This window comes from Sturnus vulgaris, chromosome 25 (genome assembly GCF_052056855.1).
Source record: "Sturnus vulgaris isolate bStuVul1 chromosome 25, bStuVul1.hap1, whole genome shotgun sequence".
NCBI lineage: Eukaryota > Metazoa > Chordata > Aves > Passeriformes > Sturnidae > Sturnus > Sturnus vulgaris.
Window position 1 is genome coordinate 4406419 of NC_142267.1, and position 23271 is coordinate 4429689.

Below are 23271 nucleotides of genomic sequence, written 5' to 3' on the forward strand. Positions count from 1 at the left end.
CAAGTACGGGGCGAAAAACAAAAAAAAAGTTTCTCTCAATTTTTCTTAGCTCCTTGAGAAAGTTGCAGTGGATCCCCTGAACGGCTCCGCCTCACACGGGTGTGTTCACACAGGGTACATGAAATGGAGTCAGAGATTTAAAGTTCATCAGGAACATCATTTTGAAGCGTTTTTACTGCCTGCAGCCCCCTGGCACAGACTCCATCCCTTGCCCTGCGCTGGGATTGCAGCGGTGCCTTTAGGCTTTACAATGGGTCCTTACATTCCCTCCTCCCTCCCCCTGCTCCCCATTTGCATCTCGGAATTCTCCAGAATCGGCACCCACTGCCTCTGCCTCCCCCAGCAGATTCCACGGCCCCCGAGCAGGAATCTCATCCCATCCAGAGCAGTTAACACCTTCCCACCCTCCGTGGCTGCTGTGCAGGGCAGTGCTGCCCCCAGCTCATCCAGAGATCCCTCGGGGGTTTTTTGGAAGTGATAGGCAGACCTTGGTCACACAATTGGGCACAAATCTGTGCCCCACAGCAAGACCAGACTACCCCTGCTTGATGCAGCACGTCCAGACCAATCCTCACTAAATCATTTTTCTCTGTTACCTGCCTCAGCCTGGAACACAACGAGGCAGCAGAGTTTTTATGGTTATGGAGGAATAACTTCAAGGTCAAAGCCCTGCTGGGAGTGGGGCAGGAATTTACACACCATGGACTGTAGCACAAACAGCAACTTTTAAGGGCTGGAGAATGGAAAAGACCCTGAAATTGATGCTCAAGTGATGACAATAAGGATGCAAAGGAGAGAAACTTGCATTAGGACATGCACTAATTTACACATTCCCCTCAATCTGGATTCAGTGATGGCAGGAGGGGATTTGGAGTCACCCCTCGGAGCAGTTCAGGTCTCCATCGGCCTCTTACACACAACTGTGCCTTTAATTATCACCCACCACAGTCAGATTAAGGTTGCCTGTGTCACTTTGCACTGGTGACACACCCTGCTGCTCCAGTTCCCTGCTCCTTTATGGGGACAGCAGCTGGTACTGGAAATGTTCTCACACACCATCAATAATCAGCAACAATTTCACTTGGCCCAAAGATGATTCCAAGATCTGATACCAGATTTCCTGGCATTTCCTTCAAACACAGGGAAGGTGTAATTAGGGGAATGTGAGAAGGAGGAGCCTGATGAGGGAAACCAAGAGCTGGCACTGGCTGGCACTGCTGTGGGAAGGGGCAGTGCTGGGGCCACCCACTCTGGGAAGATTATTTCCAAAGGCTTGAGCTGCTGGGGAATGACATTTGAAATCCAGAGGGTTGGAAAGGGGAAGAGGAAGGAATGGGAAGTGTGGATGGGGACGAGGGCTCCATTGCTGCACAGAGCATTCACACAGTGGGGGCAAAATAGGGACCTGCTGTGCCCAGAGAGCCCCAAGGCTGCAGAGGGGAACACACAGAGCCCATTTAAATAATCCTTTGTCAAATAACAAATTAAGAAGAGATGCTAAATGCTGTGAGCAGGGTTTCCCTGCGTGGCCAAATCTTTCCATCCCAATGTCACAGGAGCAAGAGGGATGATGATGAAAAGAGGATGAAGGGCATAAGGTCAATCGATGGTGCAACCCCACACTCACTACTATAAGAAAATGCAAGAGCCAAATGGGGTAAAAACACCTTTTCCAAGACAAAATTTTGTTGGCAGCAGAGGAAGTCAAAGTTGGCTTTTATGGCTTGAAGTGGTTAATGGTTTGGTTTCTTTAAACCAGGGAATTAATGGCACTGAACTTCACAACAACAACAAAAAATTAAAGGCACCCCAAAGAATGTTCTCTTAATTGTAGCAGCCCGCTGCATTAAAGCTGCTATAGGAAAATTCATTTACAATTCAGCTATTAAATTGCAAACCATTACCACTGCTTTTACAGCTTTATATCCCTCTCACAAATTTATTGTGTAATTACTCGGAGCAACAGGATCGTTTCTAGCAAGCAAAGCTGAAATAAGGCACCCATTCCAAAATCCTCACAATTCTGCCTTTTCCAGATGAAATTTATGCAAAAGAGGCAAAATGTTACATGCAGTTTTATGCCTGGTATCTGGAGGCATTTGGGGCTGGTATAAAGTTGGGATGGAAGTAACCACCTCAACAACTGCCATTTCTTGCTGTAGGAAATGGAATTGCTCTGGAGCTCCAACTGCAGAGCTGGGGCTTCAGGACCTGGAATTCTCCCACCTCCCAGGGGCTCAGACAACCCCAGGCAAGCCACTACTTGCAAAATAAATCATAATAAAATGGTATAATAAGATGGTAATGGCATCTTCTGCCCCTCATTTTCCACCCCAGCGAAAGAAATCTGTAAATAAATAAACAAACAAACTCTTGGGCACCATGAAAAAAAAATTGCATAAAGGGGCATTAAGCAGGACAGGCATTTCCTGGGTAGAATGACTGGATTATTGTTGGAAGATGCAAATAAATTCACATAATGTGCCTCTTTTTTCCTCCTTTTTCTTTTTGTACCATCCCTCATCCAAAGGAGAAGATAATGTCTTGGTATCCAGCTCAGGAATCTTGTGAGCAGATTAAAGACCCAGTTTTGCTGGATTTGGGAAGCTGCCACTGTCCAACCTGAATCCATCACTACAAACCCTGGGATTAAACACTCGGGAGCCCCCAGTCAGTTCATGCTGGCCATGACTAGGAAACCATTTTTCTGGAAGCAATTCCCTTCTCCCATGGGGTTTTCTTCTATCCTGATGTACCAGGGGATGTTTCTCGCCTCTGTCTCATTCCCCTCGATCCTGGAGGCTCACTGCAGGCTCATGCCCTTAGGGATGCACTGAAATAGGCACTGCAGTGCTTGGCTCAGCTGGGCCCCGAGGATTTAACACAACTCCAAAAAATGGGAGGTAAATGAATAAGACCCCAAATTTATTTTATAATTACCCTTATTATTATTAATTACACTGGCAGTTTATTTTTTTTTGGTTGGTTTTTTATTTTGGTTTTGTTTGTTTATTTGATTTTTTGTTTTTTTGGTTTGGGTTTTTGGGTTTTTCTGTTTTTTGGTGGGTTTTTTTGTTTTTTTTTTTTTGTTTGTTTTTTTGTTTTTTTTTTTAATTTTTTTCGTTTGTTTTTGTTTGGTTGGGGTTTTTTTGTTGTTGTTGTTTTTTTTGTTTGTTTGTTTTGGGGTTTTGTGGGTTTTTTTTGTTTTGTTTTTTTTGTTTTTTTGTTTTGTAAAGGAAACTCTTTGGGGGTACCAAGGGCCAGTAAATGCAGGGAGGAGAAGGCAAAGCAAAGGGAGCAGAATTCCCAGCCCATCCCACGCCGCTGGTGCTGCCGGCTGGAGCGGAGATGGACGCGGAGTTCTGCATCCCTCCCAAGGCACGGAGAACACGTTTGGTGATGCGGGAGGCGTCTCCCCGGGCTGGCACCGGGCACGGGCTGGCACCAGATGATCTCCGAGCTCCCTCCCAAGCAAACCCGTTCTGACTTTGTGAATCGCTCCTCGGAAGGGATGAATGACCCAAATTTCCTCCCCCCGGCTTCTGCTGCTGCTGCTGACAGCGCCTGACTTCGTGGGACGATTTATTCTTTATTCCAAATGTTTGCCGTGGGTACAATGACACCATCCCCGGGGCCAAGCCCCACGGCACAGCCCCCTCCTCTCCCCTGGGATGATGAATCCTTGCAAGGAGTGGGGGGAAGGAGCTGACAAAGCGGGATAATTTATTCTGCTGAGCCCAGCGCCTGCCAAGTCGGCTCAGTCTGGCATGGGACAGGCTCACAGGAGCAGCCAGGCTGGGCTTTGCACACAGGAGGAGGAGTCCGAGTGAATCCGGTCGCCAAAGCTCGCTGCATTCAGCAGAACTGGCTATTCAACCCCTTCGGGATTGTTTCCTTTCTCCGGTTTTCTGTTCCCTCCAGTGCCGCTAAATCGTGTGGGTGATCAGTGGAGGAGGGGCTCAGTCTAAAAGGGGATTTTGGTAAAGCTAATGAATGATAAAATAATTATGAAGAAAGACGCAGGGGGAGAGAAAACCCCACCATCTAAATTTCCAATGGGAATTGCATTTTGCCAGCAACTGCTGGTCAGGGGACAGACGAGACCTTCACACACAGTGCCTGACCCATTGCTTTGCTGTGACGTGTTCCCAGCTCCACTGGAGCAATTCAGCAAATAATAATCATCGTGGAATCATTGAGGGTGGGAAAGTCCTCTAAAGATCATCCAGGTCCACCACTGACCCAGCAGTGCCTTAAGCACCACTAAACTCTGTCCCCAAGTGCCACGACCAGATTTTTGAGCACTTCAAGGGATGGTGAATCCACCACTTCCCTGGGCAGCCTGTTCTAATGCCTGACCGTCCTTTCAGGGGGGAAATTTCCACACCTTGCCCAAGACAGACAAACAAGGAAGGATGGACACGGCCTGGGGATGGGGATTGGGTGAATAAAGAGCATTAATGATGAGAAACTGCATCTCTGCTCCCTGCAGGCACCCAAACATTCACCACTTTGTCAACAGAAGGGACACAAGGTGCCAGTCAGTGCATCCCTCTGCCCAGAGTGCAGGGTTTGAGGGGTGGCAGCAGGCAGGACATCAGCCCTGCTGGTGTTTCTGTCTGGGAGCTGAGCTCCCTCCCTGGTTTGAAGGTCCCGAGTCCCGGCTGTGTCACAGGAATCCACACGTGCCACACAGCCAGCAGTTGCTATGGAGACCAAGGATTTTCTTAAAACTCCTGCAAAAAGGACACGAAGGCCCAAGAAAGCAGAAGCATCTCCTTTGCAGAGGGTTTAGGATGTGTTCAGATGCTGCACGACCCCAGGGCCATTACACCACCCGTGGCTGCACAAGTTGCTGCCTCCAGACAAACCCATTTTTGCCCAGTGCTGGTGATTTCTGTACCTTGCAAACTTCTTTTTCTGCCTGTGCTGGCTCATCCCTGCAAGGTGCCAGTCTCATCCAGCAACCACATTTATTTTACAGTCTCCAAGGGTTGTCTAAAGATGCAGCTCCTCTGTCAACAGAGAAACTGGTTTTTAATTGCAGCCCTTCTGGCAGTGGATAGAGCTTCTTCCTTCATCAACATATTTTTTAAACGCATGGAGAAGTCACAGGACTGGCAGATGGGGAGCAAAGCCCCCTGATTATCCCGATTACAGCCCAGCACAGACCCTCCACACCACAGAGATACCTGCTGGGATGGGATATGGGGCTGGAAGTGGGTTAAACCCACAGCCTAAAGCTCCAGCTCTCATTTCCACAAGTCCCTAGATTCAGCTCTGCCCTTTGATGTTTTTAAATGCTGGTTTGTCCTTTGCCAGCCTCCAGGAATTTGGATAAATCAATAACCCATCAATTTTGACAGCAGAGCTCTGTGGTACCCAAAGCTGTGGTGCTGCTCCCAAGTGATCCATATGCACGCAGGCAGAACATTCCCAGACGGCTTTGAATGAAGTGGCTGGCAAAATCCCCTGGGAATATTTGGTTAGGATGAGAAACATATAGAAACACAGCTTTTTGGAGGCATCTTGCAGTGACTTTAGTTTCCATAGTGACTAATGTTTGTGTTTATATCCAGTCCCTGTGTTTCTATCAGATTTTGCTTCATGGAACAGCTGTTCCAAGTCATTTCAGCAAGACAGATGATCCTGATAAGGAGCAAAGTTTCCATTCTACACAAATGCACATTTATTTAATAAAATCCAAAGAATTCAAACCCGGAAAAGACCCTGTGCTTCAAAAGATTGATTATCAATGCAACCAACTGATGGGAAGAGAATAAAAGTGGCCACAGAATAGCAGCTGCCTAATGAGAGAATGAGAAAAAGCAGAACAGAAAATAAATCAAACAACACTGAAAACACTGGTACCTTTATTTAATTTGGCTGTGAGCTTTCTATCCCTGGGCTTTATGTACAAGCTTGATGCCTAAAAATCCTGCTGCTGCTGCTGGAGATGTCACTGCAGTGGGTCAAGGGCAGCTCTTGGGCTCCCCAGCCCCCTGTGGACTACCCCATCCCTGTAAAATGCTGCTGGGAGCATCCAGAGGAACCAAATGCAGACCAGCCTGGCCTTTAGGTTCTAACAAACCACTTTCCTCAAGTACCCCATCCCTGTAGCATTCATATAATCACCTCATTTCCATTTCAATGGAAATCAATACTGATTTTTTTTTGGTGATTTTTTCTTGGATAGGATGGCTCATGTTTAGCTTTCTGGAACAATACTTCTTTTAGCCTCTTTATCAGATAAAATAGAACATGAGCTCCCTGCTTGGATCTTGGCTTGGATCAAGCACCCCTAGAGTCTCTTTGGTGTCAGCTCTACCTGGGCTGAACTTGTACTAAAGCAAAAAGTTGGCAACACAGTCACCTCTGACATCTTCTGCCCTTTTGTATTTCACTAGAAACACCAAAGTGTTGGATATGTCCAGGTGAGTCCAGGAGGTTCTGGAAGAGTTGGAGGTGGCACCTCCTCAGAACCTGAGCCTGGTGTTGGCTCCAGTGCCTGGGTGACTCCACAGGCAGAGCTGGGTCCTCATGTTCAGTGGAACCCCAGAAAAAGCAAATAAACCTGCTTTTAGATACACAGCTGGAGGTGAGATCTTGGCTTGGTCTGTGCCCCCTGCTTCCTGCACCAGACATCAGGAACCTGCAAGGAGATTGGAACACAGGGCAGAGCATCAGGAGTGGTGAGAGATCAGGAAAAATAAAAATGTGGTATAGGAAAATAGCTCCAGCATTATCTGCCCTCAGGCTTCTAAGCTTTGTCTCCCTGAAATCCAATTCCCAACCTGGAACTGCCCTGTGCTGCTCCTGCCCCTGCAGAGCCCTGGGTTGGCAGGAGGTCAGACCTGCTCTCACAGGCTGATGCCTTACTCCTGCAGCCTTTATCTCTAAATATTCTGCTTTTAAAATATTCTCTCTGCCTGCCTGGCCCAGGCCAAAATCCTAATGGCAACCAACAGCTCCTTCATGCTACCTGAGGCACCAAAACAGCAGCAAGCAGCTGCTGGGAGAGGACAGAGTCCTGCCCCCAGCACTCATTGCCATAAATAACTGGAGTGCACAGGCACTGGCAAGGACTACGGAGTTGCTTATCGTTTTAATCACTTCTAAATCACGTTGCAGAGCTCCAAACCTAAGGAAATAATTTTCATTGTTAACCTCCTTCTTCCTAATTTGCAAACTTCCTGCAAGTAATTGAAATTCCTGCTCTGCAAAAGCAAGAGCCTTATCTACTGCCTTGTTTAGCCAAATTAAGAGAGATGGGACTTGACTCCAGATTTGCTAAATATTTTTCCCTGCCTTCAGAAACATTTATTACATTTTGCATTGCACAAACTGCTTCAACCTCCTGCTGGCTGCAGAAACATGGTAAATTATTTTAATCAGAAACTAGAATCGTGTTGAAAGTCACTGTAACATGGCACAACAGGAAACCTGGGCTTGCAGACTCCTTTGGAAGAAAATTCCAGCTCTCCTCTTCCCTCTTTGCAACTATCAATCAAGCTCTAAAAATAAAGTCAGATATACAAAATTATCCTGCCATCAGGGCTTGAAAATATTTCAGTTAAGCAACTGTCAGTGCTTCCGTGATGGATCTCCATTCCCCAGGTTCTCTATCTTCCCTTTTCACACTGCACCAGGCTGAACTTTGGCACACATCCCAAGGATGATGCTGGAGCAGTTTGTTTAACAGCAGCCTCTTAATATCTGTGGAAGTTGGGCAGCACAGGGAGCCAGCACATCTCCCTCTGTCAGATCCAGGGATGCAAACACCTGCAGCTCCCACGGACTGTGCTTGAAGCCAGAGACACTTCAGCACTTCCCAAAAGTCAGGGCATGTGCTCTGACAGGTTTGTTGGAGCATCAGCCCTCCCTGGGAGCGCCGGGGGTGCCAAGTCTGCTCTCTGCTGAAGCTGCTCTGGATTTGCCAGCGGGTGATGCAGGGCAAGCTGGGGGTAATGCCTGCAGGAATTGCTTTTCCCCCTGAGCAAGGCTGGAGCCTCGGGCTGCCTTTCCCACCTCCCCTGCATCCACCTCACACCCAGAGGGGTCCTTTGCTCTGCTCCTGCCAGCCATGCACCACCTCCTCTCCTCCCTGCCCAGGGCATGGCTTGGCACTCTTGGAAAGTCACAGAGTGGTTTGGGCTGGAAGGAACCTCAAAACTCATCTCCTTCCACCCCCTGCCATGGGCAGGGACACCTTCCACTGTCCCAGGCTGCTCCAAGCCCCATCTGACCTGGTCTTGGACACTTCCAGGGATCCAGGGGCAGCCACAGTTGCTCTGGGCACCCTGTGCCAGGGCCTGCCCACCCTCACAGGGAAGAATTCCTTCCTCATATCCATTCTACCCCTGCCCCGTGGCAGTGGGAAGCCACTCCCTGTTGTCCTGGCTCTCCAGCTCTCTTGGAGCCCCTTCAGGCACTGAAAGGGGCTCTAAAGCCTTACTGGAACCTTCTCTTCTCCACTCTGAAGAACTCTTTTACCTTTCTTCATTCCCAGTTCTGAATAAAATATTGGATGTAAGGAATTGAAATCCCCTGCTTTTCCCAGACTCACCCCCTCCTACACCCAAGGGCCAGGAGGCTGCCAGGGCCACGTCCTCTGCTGCTGCTGGGCTTCATCTCTTCAAGCCCACACCAGACACTTAATCCCAGCCAACAGTAATCCAAATCCTCCCAACTGCTGTTGAAGCCTTGGGGAAAACCTCTGCATTTATTTGTTTCTTCCTCTTGGAACACAGCAATATGTAAAAGGGAATCTAGTAAGGACGGGGCCCAAACGTGCAGAATCTTGCTGTTATGGACCCATTCTGTACCACCAGGACCAAGAGCATCCACTTGGCATCTACAACACAAGACTTCTCCTGGAAGTGGTGGATGAGGCAATAAGATTCAGGAATTTTGCACTGCAGACTATTTGTATTTTTAATACTGGGAAAAGCAGGAACATATGCGAGGGGGGAAGGGTGGCAGCAGCATTTGTAACGCTTAATTTACTAAAACCACACATTGCACTCATCTCCCATCTCACTCCATTCAGAGAAATAAGTGTTGGGGTAAACCAGCCTGCCTGGATAGACACCCATCCCAGGGGTCCTAAAGGTGCTGCTGGGACAAGGATCCTTCCCAAAAGATGTCTGAGGCCCAAAGCATCACTCTTGTCACACCCTGCCCTGGGTAAAACACTCATTTGTTCTTTTTCCTTGCATAAAAGCATCAGGGTTTGGATGGAGCAGAGCCAGTCACTCTCTATGTACATGAACCCTACCAGAAAGCAGGAAAGATGCCTGGATTTTAGTGTGACTTCAGAAATTACATCCCAGCTTTCTTTCCCTGTATGAAAATCTGTGAAATCAGTGAGACCAAAACAGGCAGGAAACGACAGCAAGAGCAGGATCAGGTTCTGCCTTTGAAAACTACTTAATTTATAGTCCCTCCATATCAGAATTATTAAGAAAGAAAAATACCTATTGCCTCCCAAATGTCACCATATCCACCCGACTTCCGTGAATCTCCGAATGGATTTACCAGTGCCAGGGGCAATCTCATTTTCTAGAAAACCTGTTTTACTGCCTAATATTCCAGCCAAGTCTGTGGCTGATCACTTAAACAGGCTTTTACCAGGCAGGGCAGGCTGCACGTCTCATTTCCCCCAGACACCCTGCAGCGGCTCCGTGGGTGGGAGGGGAGAGGAGACGTCGCAGCGAGCGCGGAGGGATCGCTCTCTGTCCAATTAAAACTCTGATTAATTCCAAATCGGGGCTGTTGGCCCAGATATTTGAGAGTTGCTTGATTCCAGTAATTGCAGCGTGCCCCAGAATGGGTGGATGGAAGGAGAGAAACGCCCCAGCCTTGGCACAGGGGGTGGGGAAGGGATGGAAGCCCTCGGTCGGTGCCAAGGGATGAGATCTCCCAGCTGGAGCATCCCTGGCAGCCCCAGCGCACTTCAGGGGGGCTGAAGAACCTGACAACCTGATAATCAAAAGCTGTCCTGAACATTTCCCTGTCTAATCGATCATTTGCAACGTTTACTGATGAAAGAGTGATAAAACCTCGGCTTTATCCATCCCTGCAGTCCTGCCATTCCTCCAGTGCCTGCGTAGGAATCGAGGCCATTGATTTATTGTAACACACCTAATCTGTATGAGCAAGCACAGACAGGAAGAGGCTGATCCTTCCACATGGACATGGCACATCGATTCCTTTATTTTAATTTGCCACCCTGTTAACCCACCCAGAACTGGGGATTGGAGCTGCAGGATCCTGAGGGTCCCTTTCAACCCAAACTGTTCTGTGATTCCATGAATAGCCCACACACAGTGCCCAGCATGGATATATTGGGAAGGAAGACAGAGGATATTTAAGGCCTGCAAATCTTAATCAAGAGTCAGACTTTAAATGACTTAATTTGTTCAGTTTATACCAGGAAGACCAAGAAGTGACTGGAACACAAGGACTTTCACTGGAAAAGGGAGATATGAGAAACCAGTGGGGAGATGCTGAAGCCACACTGGCTGTAAGGAGCAAAATGTCACTCCTGGCTGTCTCCAAGAGGGACAGACAACCCTGTACAAATAATATTTAATGCTGTTTATTATATTAAATAACCTTGATAAATTATATATAGAACAATGTATCATAAATATTGCACATTTATAACTATTAAAAATAAACATATTAACTATAATAAACATTTCTGGATATCTAAGGAACAACTGAGCTCATTACTGTGTAGTGCAAATGATTTTGCAGAGGGACTGACATTCTGGAAGTCAAGAGCTTGGCAGGCAGCAAACCCAGGGTGGTTTTGGTTGTTTAGTTTTCATGTAGCTTTGTGCTCTTGAAAAACATTTAATTTATTGAAGATTCACCTTAAGAGCTCATCAAAGCTTAGATGTGACATCCAGTAAATCATCTCCTATTACTCAGAAAGTCGTGCTGCAAGAAACAAAGAGATGTTGAAAGTCAGCCTGGAAATGGAGAAGAAAGTTGGCAACTGGGAATTATCTTGCTACACCCAAACAGCTCAGAGTCAGAGCACTAATTGTGTGCTGTCTGTAATGGCATTTGAGCAGTTTCTGAAGAAGAGTGGGATTTCATGATACAAACTCTTCTCCATCCACGTGAGCCTCCTGGAAGCAGCATCTTCCCACGTGCTTTCTGTGCCAGAGCAGATCCAGAAACATGTGCTTGGTCAAATGATTTACTTGGCAAAAAAAAAAAATTACAGCTCCAGAGACTGAAATATTTAATCTTCATTTCCAGATCACAGAATAATCTTGGTTGGAACGGACCCACAACTGAGCTCTTTGGGGATAGTTTTTAATCTTTGTTTTTCCCCCTTGGATTGAATCTCCCATGGTTCAAGTCAGAACGTGCTGGAGCAATTAGGAGAGGTTTGTTAGGCTCTTTAACAAAAGATCATGATGAACTGAAGTCCTAAAAAGTTTCATTACAAAGTCATTTTAAACTGTAGGATTAATGGAAAGGAGGAAACTCTACTTATAAGAGATTTACAGGACTTTTTCTGGTGAGGATGCAGGGGGGCAAAGGCACGACTTGATTTGACCTGAGTTATTTCCTGCAAGGATGGATGGATGGAATCACAAACCTACACTAAGAGAGAACAGTGTTACTGGAAAGAGATGCTGAGAAACAACTCAGTGCTACAGGCAGGTTAAAGGCTGCACTTTGATCACAGAATCACACCTTGGGCTAAAGCTGATGAGATACTGTGGTGCTGGACACTCTGGGTATAGGCTAAAGAATGGTTATCAAAGGCAAACAGCACAGACTTTCAAAGTTCCTTTTTCTCAGGAAAACTCTATCCAGTACCTTTATCTGTTATTTACACATCAAGGCAGCAGAAGGAGCAGTGCACTGGGCATGGATTCATCACCCACCTTCCCTGCTTTTTCCTTCCACTCCAAAATCAGGGAGGCATAAAGGGAATTTCTGAACTGCTCCCATCCCTCTCTTGGCTCCCAAACCTTTGCCTTTACTGCAACAATATATTCCTGGGGTATATCCTGTAAAATAAAATTCCAGCAGAAGGGAATGATCATGAACATCCAGCTGTGCCCAAGTTAAAGCCTTCCAGTGCTGCAGCTTTGCAGTGGAAACTTGAAGAGGCATCACATAGCAGAACTGCATTTTATCTCACGTCCCATCACCTTCTCCAAAGTTCAAAACCCAGCTCCAGACTGGAGTGATCCACTCAGAGCAAGGAGGGGAAGCTCCACAATGCTCTGTGCTGCTGCTCCTATTTCCCACTAATTAAACCGATGGCTTGTGTTCACAGTTGATACAGAACGAGGGCAAACAAAGGATTAGGCAGAACACAAGGAACCTTCAACAGTTGTATTAATGAAAACCATCCCTAGCCTCCTCCCCCAAACTGCCTCCACATCTCCTGCAGCAGATCTCAATTAGGGATGGGGAGAGCAGCAGGAGATGGAGAAAAAGGGAAACCAGGTTTGCTCTCCCTGCTCCCTCCTGGGCTGCACACGCAGCGTGTGCAGAATTGAGGGGCACACAGGCATTTCCATTGACACGTCCTCAATGAGGAGAAATGGGGGCTGTGCCAGTGGGCTCCCAAAAAGATGAGATTATCCTGGCTCTGGGGCTGAGGAGGAGTGGTTCCCTCTCTTCTAGGAGCTGGGCTGGAGGGGTGAGGAAACAAAACCAGGATTTTCAGAGGCAGCTCTTCAGTTATTAGCTGTGATTTCCTTGGTGACTCCACTTGGTGAAGCCACAGGGCCACCCTTCTGTCCCACAGTCTGGACAGTCACTGGATCCATGAGTTCCATGAACTACTCCATAAAGCTGATGTTAATGTACCAGATCTTACTTGTCCAGAATATCTTATTTTAATGCTCATTTTTCTAATGAGAGATGTATAAATCTCTACCCTCCATTTTTCTACTTTTAATTTCATTTCTCTGCTGGTGTTTTTTATCTGCTTTTTGAATCCAGAACGAGAATCTCTCTTGGCCTCTGTCTGTTCCCCTCTTCACACAGCTTGTCTCAATTACCAGTAATATATTTTCCTCCTCCCTGCTTTTCATCACCTGTGTTGCCCCATAGAAGTGAATAACAGCGAGGTCTTTTACAGCCTCTTTCCTCACTTGCTTTAAATTCCATCCATACTTTCAACCCTAAGAAAAAAGTCCATCTTGGTGCTCCTGAGTCTCCCAAGTCAAATCTCAGACTAATAAAAGTGAAGTGTTCAGAAGGATCAGCTGCTCTGGAAGGCAGAGCTCAGCTTTGGGGCAGTTGGTAATGGACAACAAGCACCTGACTTAAAATCCAACTTGCTCTGAGGTTCTCTTGCCTAACAAAGCAGGGCTTTGGGAGAGGTGTGGGTCAGGGAAGATGAGGCAGAGCAGAGTGGGGAGGTGCTGTGGCTGCTCCCATGGACACAGAAGGGCACCTGGAATGGTCCTTTATGCATCATTAGAGTGTCACAGCTGCATATTAGAGGAGAGGTGCAGTTGGCCTGCTGGGAAATTAGGTGTTTAGAGAAAATTGCACTCACACAGGCCCTCCTTAAATGTGGTGAGGATTTTTTTTTAATGCAGTAGGATACAAGGGAGGTGAGGATGGGCACACTGACAGAGCTGTGGCTGCTGTGCTGGAACAGAGCAGAGAGCATTGGGCGAGTCATGAAAGGGTGGGAGATTTGAATCATTCCCTCCTAACCACTCACTCACTCCAAACTATGCAGGAGTCACGTTACACCCTCACAAATTATGGCTGTGTCTAGGAGGCACCTCCAAGATGCTGCTCCTGCTCCACTCTGTACCAAAGGAGATGAAAGACCTGGTCCCAAACACCCCTCAGCTCCAGCAAGTCTCTAATTTCAAGCACGATTTTCATCCCACGGTGATTACCAAAAGGCTGAGCCCAAAGCTCACCAAAGTTCTCCTTCCTGGGCACAGCCAGTGGTGGAGAAGATGTTCTCCTCTGCCATGGGCAGAGTTATCTGGGTAAACAACAATGCCATGGCAGTGGCTTTATGAAAAATATCAGAGGGGGTGAGACATTCTGAGGAGTAGAGCCTGGCACTGAGGAACACAGGAATATCTCTGCATGGCAATGACATCCGACTGTATTTTTTTTCCCCAGATAATTCTATCATCACCCTTGATCAGTGCACTGGAGAAGAGGGCAGCCCATACAGCTTTAGGATCAATTAAAATGGATCCAAAGCCTTCACTCTGCCTCAGCCACAAACCAGCCCAGTTCTGCTTCACACGGGCTGGTCACACCTGATTTAAAATCACACCAACCTCCTGCCTCTTCCTCAAGATGATTCACATTAATTTGTTATTTCATAGAGGAACTTTGACCCAGGAATACAGATTAATAGCCAGAACTTAATTAGGAAGCATCTGAAGAAGCAGGAGCTCCTTTGGCTGCCAGCCATGTAATTTCCTCAAGGAGCCTCTACTTTCAGCATCAGAGACCCAACCTGAAGGGCTGAGGGTTATTTTTTTTTCTGTTCACCATTGGCCATTCTTGCTCTTCTCATGCCTTGCACTTGAGTTTAGTGTTTCCAATCAGGGAACTTTTCAGAATTTTAAAGCATTTCCTGCTTCACCAAGTTACATGGACTAGATGATCCTCATCGTGTCCCTTCCAGCTCAGGATGTTCTATGATTTACTGTGCATCCATCCTGGACCATAAAGCAGAGAGTATAAAATGTGTAAAGTTTGAGACAACCAAACTCAGTTGTAAACTGTGAGGTATCCCAACTCAGCTGGGATAATCAGACTTCCCTCCAGAAGATGACAGAGCTCCACATGGCATTTCTATCCAAAGCCCACACAACACTGAGCCTGATGAAGTTGTCAGGATGGGGAGTGAGAGGGGGAGGGTCCCTGTCCCTCTGCCTGAGAATTCCCAGCCAGCACAGTAACAGCTCAGCTAGACACAGATTTCTGACGTGCTCCACAAATATCCCAAATCCTGTTGGCTGCAGCACAAACAGGATTGAGCACAGATCTCACCCCTTGCAGAGCAGCTGGTGCCAAACACCCAAACCTCGGGGCAAGAGGAGAGTTTCCCTTTTGGGGGGCTAATCCTGCAGCTCTTATCTACAGCAGAGCAGCACGGCTGGGGCTTCCAGAGAAAGGGCTCTGGCTGCAGTGCCTGGGATGTTAAATAAGGTTTTGTGGAGCTCTTTTTCCCCATTAACACACTCCTGCGTGTGTTGGTTTGCACTGGGAGCCCCAAACCCGTGTCAGATGATTCTCTGCAGTGCAGGGGCCCCAGTGCAGCCCCCACAGGCTGTCTCAGAGTGGCTGAAGAGGTGCTTGGGACCCCAAACAAGGGAATTTGTGGCCACTTTATCCCAAAAATCCGTTGTCTGGAAGAGGCTGCTTCTGGTCCTGCAGAGGAGCAGACAGCACAGGATCCAAAGGAAGGGAATTGAGGATTTTCATCTTCCTTGCCTATCTTCATCCCCCCAAAAAACTTAATGAAATGTGTGATTTTCTTTGTATTATCTGCACTATAACCAGAATCCCACTTCTGATTAAATCTACCTGCTTAACAATTCTCAGCAGATCTCCAAGGAATCAATACTCATTACCCAGAGAGCTGCAGCCTCTCTAAAATTAGTATTAAAGGAAGCACAAGTTTCTTCCTGCACAACCCAACTCTGTAGGTGTTACTGCTGTGAGGAACTTTACAAACCATTAATGGCTCCCAGGAGAGCACTAATCATTTTCTACATGTCTTTATCCACTTAATCCCATTATCAAGATTTGCAGCATGAAAGCTGACCACTCATAATCCCAAACTCAGATGGAAAGCTGGAATAACAAGTGATATTTGAGAAGAGAAAGAGGTATGTTCTGTTCACAGTGCCTGGATACCTGCTACCACCTTTCCAGGTGTGGCACAAATGAAGGAATAGTCCTGAGTGTCCCCAGAAATACAGGAAAGAAGAGTTTTAAAGAAGTTATATATAGATATGTTACTGAAAATTGATACTGAAGGTCAGCCCACTTCACACATCAGACAGAACCATCTTCAGCTCATGGGGACAGGAATGTTTGTCCTCAACAGCCACGTCATTGCACTCAATAAAATATTTTGATGATTTTTGAGGAATTTTCAAGCCCCACATGGGCCTGCCCATGGAGGTGATGGTGTCCTGGTGTCCTGTTCCCAGGACAGGGAACTCTGCTCGTCCAGGGACTCTGCCAGAGACCAAACTGGACAGTCCTGGCTCTCAGGGCCGTTCTCTAACCCTCTGAATTGAGTTAAAAGGTGCTCTGCTAACAGCTTATTCAATGGAAATCTCATTATCCAGAGCTCTGCCAAGAATTTATTCGAACAAGAGCCTTCACAAGGAGCTTTGCCAGTAGTTCATTGAAAGGGAATCTGTTATGGGGTCAGACACTATTTTATTCTAGTGAAAACCTAACAAAGATGGACTTGCCTAATAATAGGGTCAGTCCTGTCATGATTAAATGAGACCTTCTCTAACTGGCTGAAGCTAAGAAATCAGTAAAAACCTGTCTTATCCTGAGAGAATCACTGGCCCACTGTGCACCTCATGAAAATAGCCTTCATACATCAACAATGCAGTTAAATAATAAATAAAAACTCTAAATACGTCTTTAAAATCCAATCCAAAAGCTTGCAGCCATTTTTCAGTGTGTGGACCTTCACAATTTCCATTGAACTCTTCTTATTCAAGTCCTAAAGACCCCACAAAGGAGCTCCACAGCTCCCAGGAGACTCTGACCACAGCCTGAAACCACCTCTCGAGGGTTACAAAACTCTAGGTGGATTTACTGTGATCCAGAGTAAACCCCAAACCCTTCTAGCAAACATTTCTGTCAAGGTCACTTTCCCCCACTTTTCAGAGCTGATTTTGCCCTACCAAGAAAAAGACTTTGCTACCCCTGATACTGAATTTCATCTTGTGCAGAGCAGAAATACCACGAGTCAAGGTCGACCTGAGTCACAATCCTGTGCTCCAGAGGGCTTGAAACAGCTCCCACCCCTATCAGCTGCAGGTTCTGTAACCATATCATCACTTCTATCACTCAAACCACTAATGAAAATAAACAGTGAAGAGAAACAGATCCTGGAGAGACCCATCAAAACCCAGGCTGAGCATGACTAATAATAACCTGCTTGTATTCCTGGTAATAATGTCTCCTGTGAATAGAGTGATATCCAGCACGCTGCCAAATAGCCCAGGATCAGAGAAACAGGACTTGGGGGTTTGTTTCAGTCAGAGAAATTAAGATTTTCAGCTGCAGGAAAACTGCAGTTGCTCTGCTTAGCAGAGAAAATCCAAAACGAAATATTAGGGCTGGTCCTCAAAAACGTAAAGATAATTCCAACATACCTTTAAGATGGAGTAAGAGCTATTTAAATGCCAGAGTCGGTCTGGACCTTGATTAGGTGTTGCCTGGATTACAGCACAGTCCCACATCCCCAAGTGCCATGTCCAGATGCCTCTTGAATACTTCCAGAGATGGCAACCCCACCACCTTCCTGGGCAACTTATTCCAATGCATGACCACTCTTTCAGGGGGAAAAAATGATTCTAATATCTAATCTGAACCTCCATTGGTACAACTTAAGGCCATGTCCTCTTTTGAGACATGGCAGAAGGGACTGACCCCACCTCAGTCCACCCTCCTTTCAGGTGGTTGCAGAGAGCAGAGCTGCTGCTGACAATGACAAGTTAGAACAAAATGTGTTCCCTGGTGCATGTGAGAGGGATGGATATGATTTTCTTATTCCTGTGCCCGGCTGACCATGTCCATGAGAAAACAAACAAGATGCACCCTGTGCTTTGCTGTCTCCCTGCTGCTTGCCTTGCTTTGATCTCCAGCAGAACCCTGATGCTCCCCAAAGCTTTGCATCCCCCTGTGCCAGTGCAGGGGAGTCAGAGGATGCAGGGACAGAGGGGCAGGGACAGCAGAGCTCTGTCCCAGCCCCTCAGACCACATCGTGCCATCCTGCCATAGATCCGGGAGCCGTGAGGAGCTGCAGAGTCAATTGCTGCATTGAATGTGCAGCAGGAGTTTGGCCACCAGCCGTGAAGCCTTTAAGGAGCTGATTAAAAGGAGCTGTGATGCTGCCAAAATTCCCCACACACAAATGGACGCTTGTCTCCAACGTGGTGTCAAGGGCTGCCCGAGGGAAACTGCGGGAGCGCCGGGAGCCTGCAGCCCTGCCAACACCAGGAATTTTCTGTTAGCAGCTCAGCTACACCTGCGAGGGCAAAAGAGCCTAAAAATAGTTTTTCTCTCGGGCTGGATGGAAATATCATTGGATCATAGAATGGTTTGTGTTGGAGGGGACATTAAAGCTCATCCTGTTCCACCCCTGCCATGGGCAGGGACACCTTCCACTGTCCCAGGCTGCTCCAAGCCCTGTCCAACCTGGCCTTGGACAATTCCAGGGATCCAGGGACAGCCACAGCTGCTCTGGGCACCCTGTGCCAGGGTCTTCCCATCCTCTTCCTCATATCTCACCTAACTTTACTCTCCATTCAGATGATGAACAAATTATTTGAACTGCAGAAGCTCAAGACCTGCTGGCAGTGCCAGAAATATTCCACAAAGTCCCAGTAACTGCAGAGCACTCTGAGGCTGCACAGGACATCAGGATTTCACACCCCATCCCTGTTCTGCCACCAAAGTGATGATGTACTTGATGTAAAATGACATCAGCAGAAAAAAGTGCTGTTTTAGACCCCTTAGCATAACAGAGCCACCCAGGCTGGAAATATCTCAGGCTGCAAAGCAGGGAATTAAACATTCTCATCACAGCTCCCAGTGAAGTGGCTCTCAGTGACTTCTGATGCTACTCCAAATGGATTAGGGCATGCTGTGTGTCCTCTTTGGCCAACACAACACCACGTGTGCACCACACAGCACACAGCGAGGAGTTCAAAGGGCAGGTGCTGCCCAGAAGCAGATTAGCCACAGCAGCACCCAGCATCTGGAAGAACTGCAGGTCTGGCCACGGTTTTTGATCCAGCTGGGATTATCCATGGCCGTTTCAGATGTGGAAAGCCAGCCTGTGATCCCAGTGGATGGCTCTCCACATCTCTGCACTTCAAGGGAATATCAGAAGGACTCAGCAGGGCCTGGACCAGCTGTTGCCTCTCTGTGGAGCGTTGCCTGTCCAAATGCCTCACTCTGCTGGCACAAGGAAACACAGAATTCTGCTGCTTCCGATTAAAAACCCACCAGTTTTAATAGCTTTAACCTGTACTCTCCCACAGACTCGAAGGAAGCTCTGGAGAGGTAGCTTGATTACACTGAAAAGGGCAAAATGCTGAAAGAGAGATTATTAACACAGAGCTGGCTAAAGAAAAGCAGCCCCAGGCTCCCCGGCTGCTGGGAGCAGCTGCCTCTCACCGTGCCGTGCTTCATGCTGGGATCAAACACATCCTGGGCACGACATCAAATGCAAATCCTGGTCTGAGGACAAAGCACCAACATTCAGATACATTCCTGGGACAGTATCAGAAAATACTGTTTTTCCAAGCACTGTTTCTCATACTCCTGTGCCCAGGCAGTGCGTTCAGATGAGGTGTGAGCCCCTCCAGGGTGTCCCGGTGGGAATGCACAGCTCCCAGACACCCACCCCTCAGCCAGCAACTCACAGGAAGGGAATTACTGATGCCTGGCTGGTCTGATCCTGCCAGGTGAAATGTTAGAACAGCACAGGGCAGGTTGTAAAAAACCCTGGCTCTCAGATCCTATCTGGAGTAAGAGGAATGTGGTTTAAGATGTGTTATCAAACTACTTGTAAATAAACCTGTTAGGGCTTTTAATGCACACTTGTAGTTTAAAAAAAGCCTTAATGGGAAGTCTAGTACTTACTTTGATCCACTAACAGGAATATATACATTTTGACTTGTGTTGTCTGTGTTGGGATTTTATGTTGATTTTTTTCCATTGAAAAATACACCCATTTTCCCATCAGAGGTGAATAAAACTGCAGAGAACACCAACTCTGCCACTGCAGAACTTCCCATGCCTGGGAGGAGGAGACATTTTCCTTTTTGAGTACATATTCATGGCTGGATGGGATCTGCCTGTGAATGCAGCTTGATGAATAAGTGCATTTCAGGTATTTCATAACTTGAAACCTGCCAAATTTTTCTGTCTCTGTGGCTGATTTTATTCATCTGTATCCACCTCTCAGATGAAATACTCACAGAATTACTCTGGTTAACACAGAGTGGCCTGTGCTCACAGACCCCTGACCTGATCATGTAACACAAACCCAGCTCCTCTCAGCAGCCAAGGGCTGTGACTTCCTCCTGATGGGCAAAATGCAGCAACAAAAAGCCTTAGGATGAAATTATTGGGGAAAACAACTGAGGCCACAGACAGGGTGAAAACAGTAGCAAAAAAAAAAAAAAATAGTTAATCCCTGGAGTTACATAGCAATAAATAAATCCGTGTGTGATGGTGCAGGAATGGGGAAGTGTAGGAATAATCAAGGGAGAAAGAAGGCCCTGAGCCATCAGAGGCAGAAGCAAATGGGGCACAGGGTGAAGGGAGGGTTGGGCAGGGGGGTTTGGAGCATCAGACAGAAAATGGGAATTGCACTAAGGCTGAAGAGAAATACAAATACTGGTTTTTCCCTTTTTTTCCCCCAAGTGTGGAATACAGAAAAGGATCATTGAAAGAGACTCAAGTAGCCTCTGGAGACATGGTGGGATTGGATTGCTGACAGAAGAAATAGATGTTGCTGAAATATTAAGAATTTGTTGCTTTGGTATTTGCTAAGAAGGATGGGAGGGAGAGAGGCTGCAACTGTGACCCTGCAGGCAAGGGAGGGAAGAAGGAATAAATTCCACCTGAGGAATAAACCACAGAATAGAATTTTGCATATAAAAATCTCTTAATGAAATCATTGCCCTTGCTGCAGCAGCCATAGCAGTGGTTTGTCCTAAACATCAAATTATTATTGAATAAGTGTTGTTTATTCCAGAATTATTATTAAGTAAGACAAGGCATTTAAGCAGTCGAATTTGTGGGGTGCAAGTCTGGGGCATTGCAGGGGAAGCAGAGGGGTGGTGGCAGGAGCCTGGATCTGAGACTGGGCCAGCTGGCCAGAGCCACCAGCCTGTCCCAGCACCCTGCAGCAAAGCAGCACCGAGAGAGGCTCCAAAAGAGACATCCAGACCTGGGAGACTTATCTGAAGCAAGCAGAAATCTCTGCAGCTTTGGAGATTGCACCTGCCACTAGAAAGAATTGCAGCTAAGGCTTGTGTCTGGTTTTTGCCCATCTTTTTTTCTGTCTAACAGCTGTTTCTATAGATGATGTGGTAATGTAAAGCTGAAATAGCTGCAGGCTACTGATGTGCTTCTCCTGCTTGGCCCAGCATCTCCAGAGCATTAACAAATGCCATTGGTGCCTCCTTTCCAAAGGGTGGAAGATTCATTTCAAGGGTTCTGAGATCTCAAGAATATTTACACTGCTCAGAACAAATCTTGCCTCTGTTGATATACCAAGTGTATTCACTTTATGATTATTCTTTTATAAAAATCAAACTGGCTAGATTTTACCCAGGCAGACTGAGGAAAGTGCTGTTGTAACAGGAAAGGCAGAAATGAGGGAATGGAAAGAGGATGGACAGGGACAGAGAAAGGAAATGAAGATTAGAAATAAAAAAGGGAAAGAAAAAGCCCTTGTGTAAAGCTCAGGAAATGAGTTGGCTTCTCAGAGATATTAGAACAAGAAAAGAGCGAGGACAGATATGGATGACTAAGGAAATCACAAAACCTATCAAGGAAAATAAGAAGGTTTCTGACATTTGAGGCATCATGAAACATGAAAAGTAACAAAAGGAGCATGAATGAAGGCAGAAAGGGCAGAGAAAACAGGCCAGAGTTCCTGTGCAAAGTGTGATTTTCTCTTATCTGGATATAAAATATTAAAGTGAGGCAGTGGCCAGCCCTGGGCTGGACTTTCACCCCTCCCTCCCCAGGCAGGTTTGTTCCTGTACCCTGCATGGAATGGTGGAGAGGAACACACAAAAACTGGGATAATTTAGATGAAAGTGCTTTGTCCACATGGGGAAGAAGGGCTGCACGCTGTGGATTGAGAGTGACAGGGAATGGCTGTGGATTTACAGAGGGGATGTGGAAACATCAGGGGGATGGGAGCTGAGCCTGAGCTCCAGCACCAGGCCCGGGGGAATCACACAACTCCTTCCTCACAAAAAGAAAACACTTATTTTTTAGCAGTAAAACTATTTGTAAATAACCCAGCAAACTCCCTTCATCTGCTCCAAGGGATGTGACACCTGTTTGGAAACAAACACCAAGGATGCTGCAATTTCCACGGGTTTATCAGAGGGCTGCAACTTCAGGCTTTACCTGCAGGAAAGCTGTTTGTTCCAGAGATCCCAGAGATGCCCTGGTGGTCTCACCAGTCTTTCAGGCTCAACAGAAATAGCTGGATAGGCCAGCACAGGAACACAACTAATTCTTGGTTTAGCTGTGTTATGGTTTAGGAGTATTCATAAATCATCCTCCTGATCCCTGGGGCATCCTACCGACTCCCATTATCACCTTCTTATTCTAATAGGAACATTCTCAGTGCAGCAAATCCCCCATTTTCCACAGCTTTCAATCCCAACCAAAGAGTAGAGATGAAAAATCTGCATTTCAAATTATTGTTTGTTGTTATGACAACATCACATGGATTCAGTCCTTGCTGCAGTCCCAGGCTTCAGAGCATTTCCAAGGCTTTTATGCAAAGACTGTGTTTTTAAGACACATATGCCACAAAGCCAAAGGGGTCACAGCTTCATGTGATGTAAAATATCAAGGGAAGCCTCCTGGAATATGATTCCAGAGAAAATTATCTCAGCAGCCAAAGATAAACTTTTCTTCCTCCTATACTTCCCCATAATATTTCAAACTGCAGCCAGGTACAAAAATACCCAAGAAGGGTCTATGGAAGGTACAACAGTGGTGGCCTTTCCCTCCATCTGGGGTTTGGTGCATGGGATTATTCAGTAGATGTACAAATGTCATTTTCTGCATTATAAAGAATGAATAGATACGGAGAAAAAAGAGAAAAAATAAAAGAAATATACAATTGGGATCACTGAAGCAAATAAACTGAACTACAGGAATGCACATGATAACAGCATTGCAGTTTTAGAGCCCAAATTTATCATTATGGGTGCCTGAGACAGAGAACAGGCCAGAGATTTCATCTGGTGATTTCTGAGAATGCAGCTCAATATATTA

The 23271-nt window shown here is 46.6% G+C and overlaps 1 protein-coding gene across 2 annotated transcripts in view; it reads right to left on the reverse strand.

The window, feature by feature from the left end:
• The window catches only part of KAZN (kazrin, periplakin interacting protein), a 203785-nt gene that overhangs the window by 96695 nt on the left and 83819 nt on the right, over nt 1-23271 (reverse strand). The gene's annotated exons all lie outside the window — the stretch shown is intronic.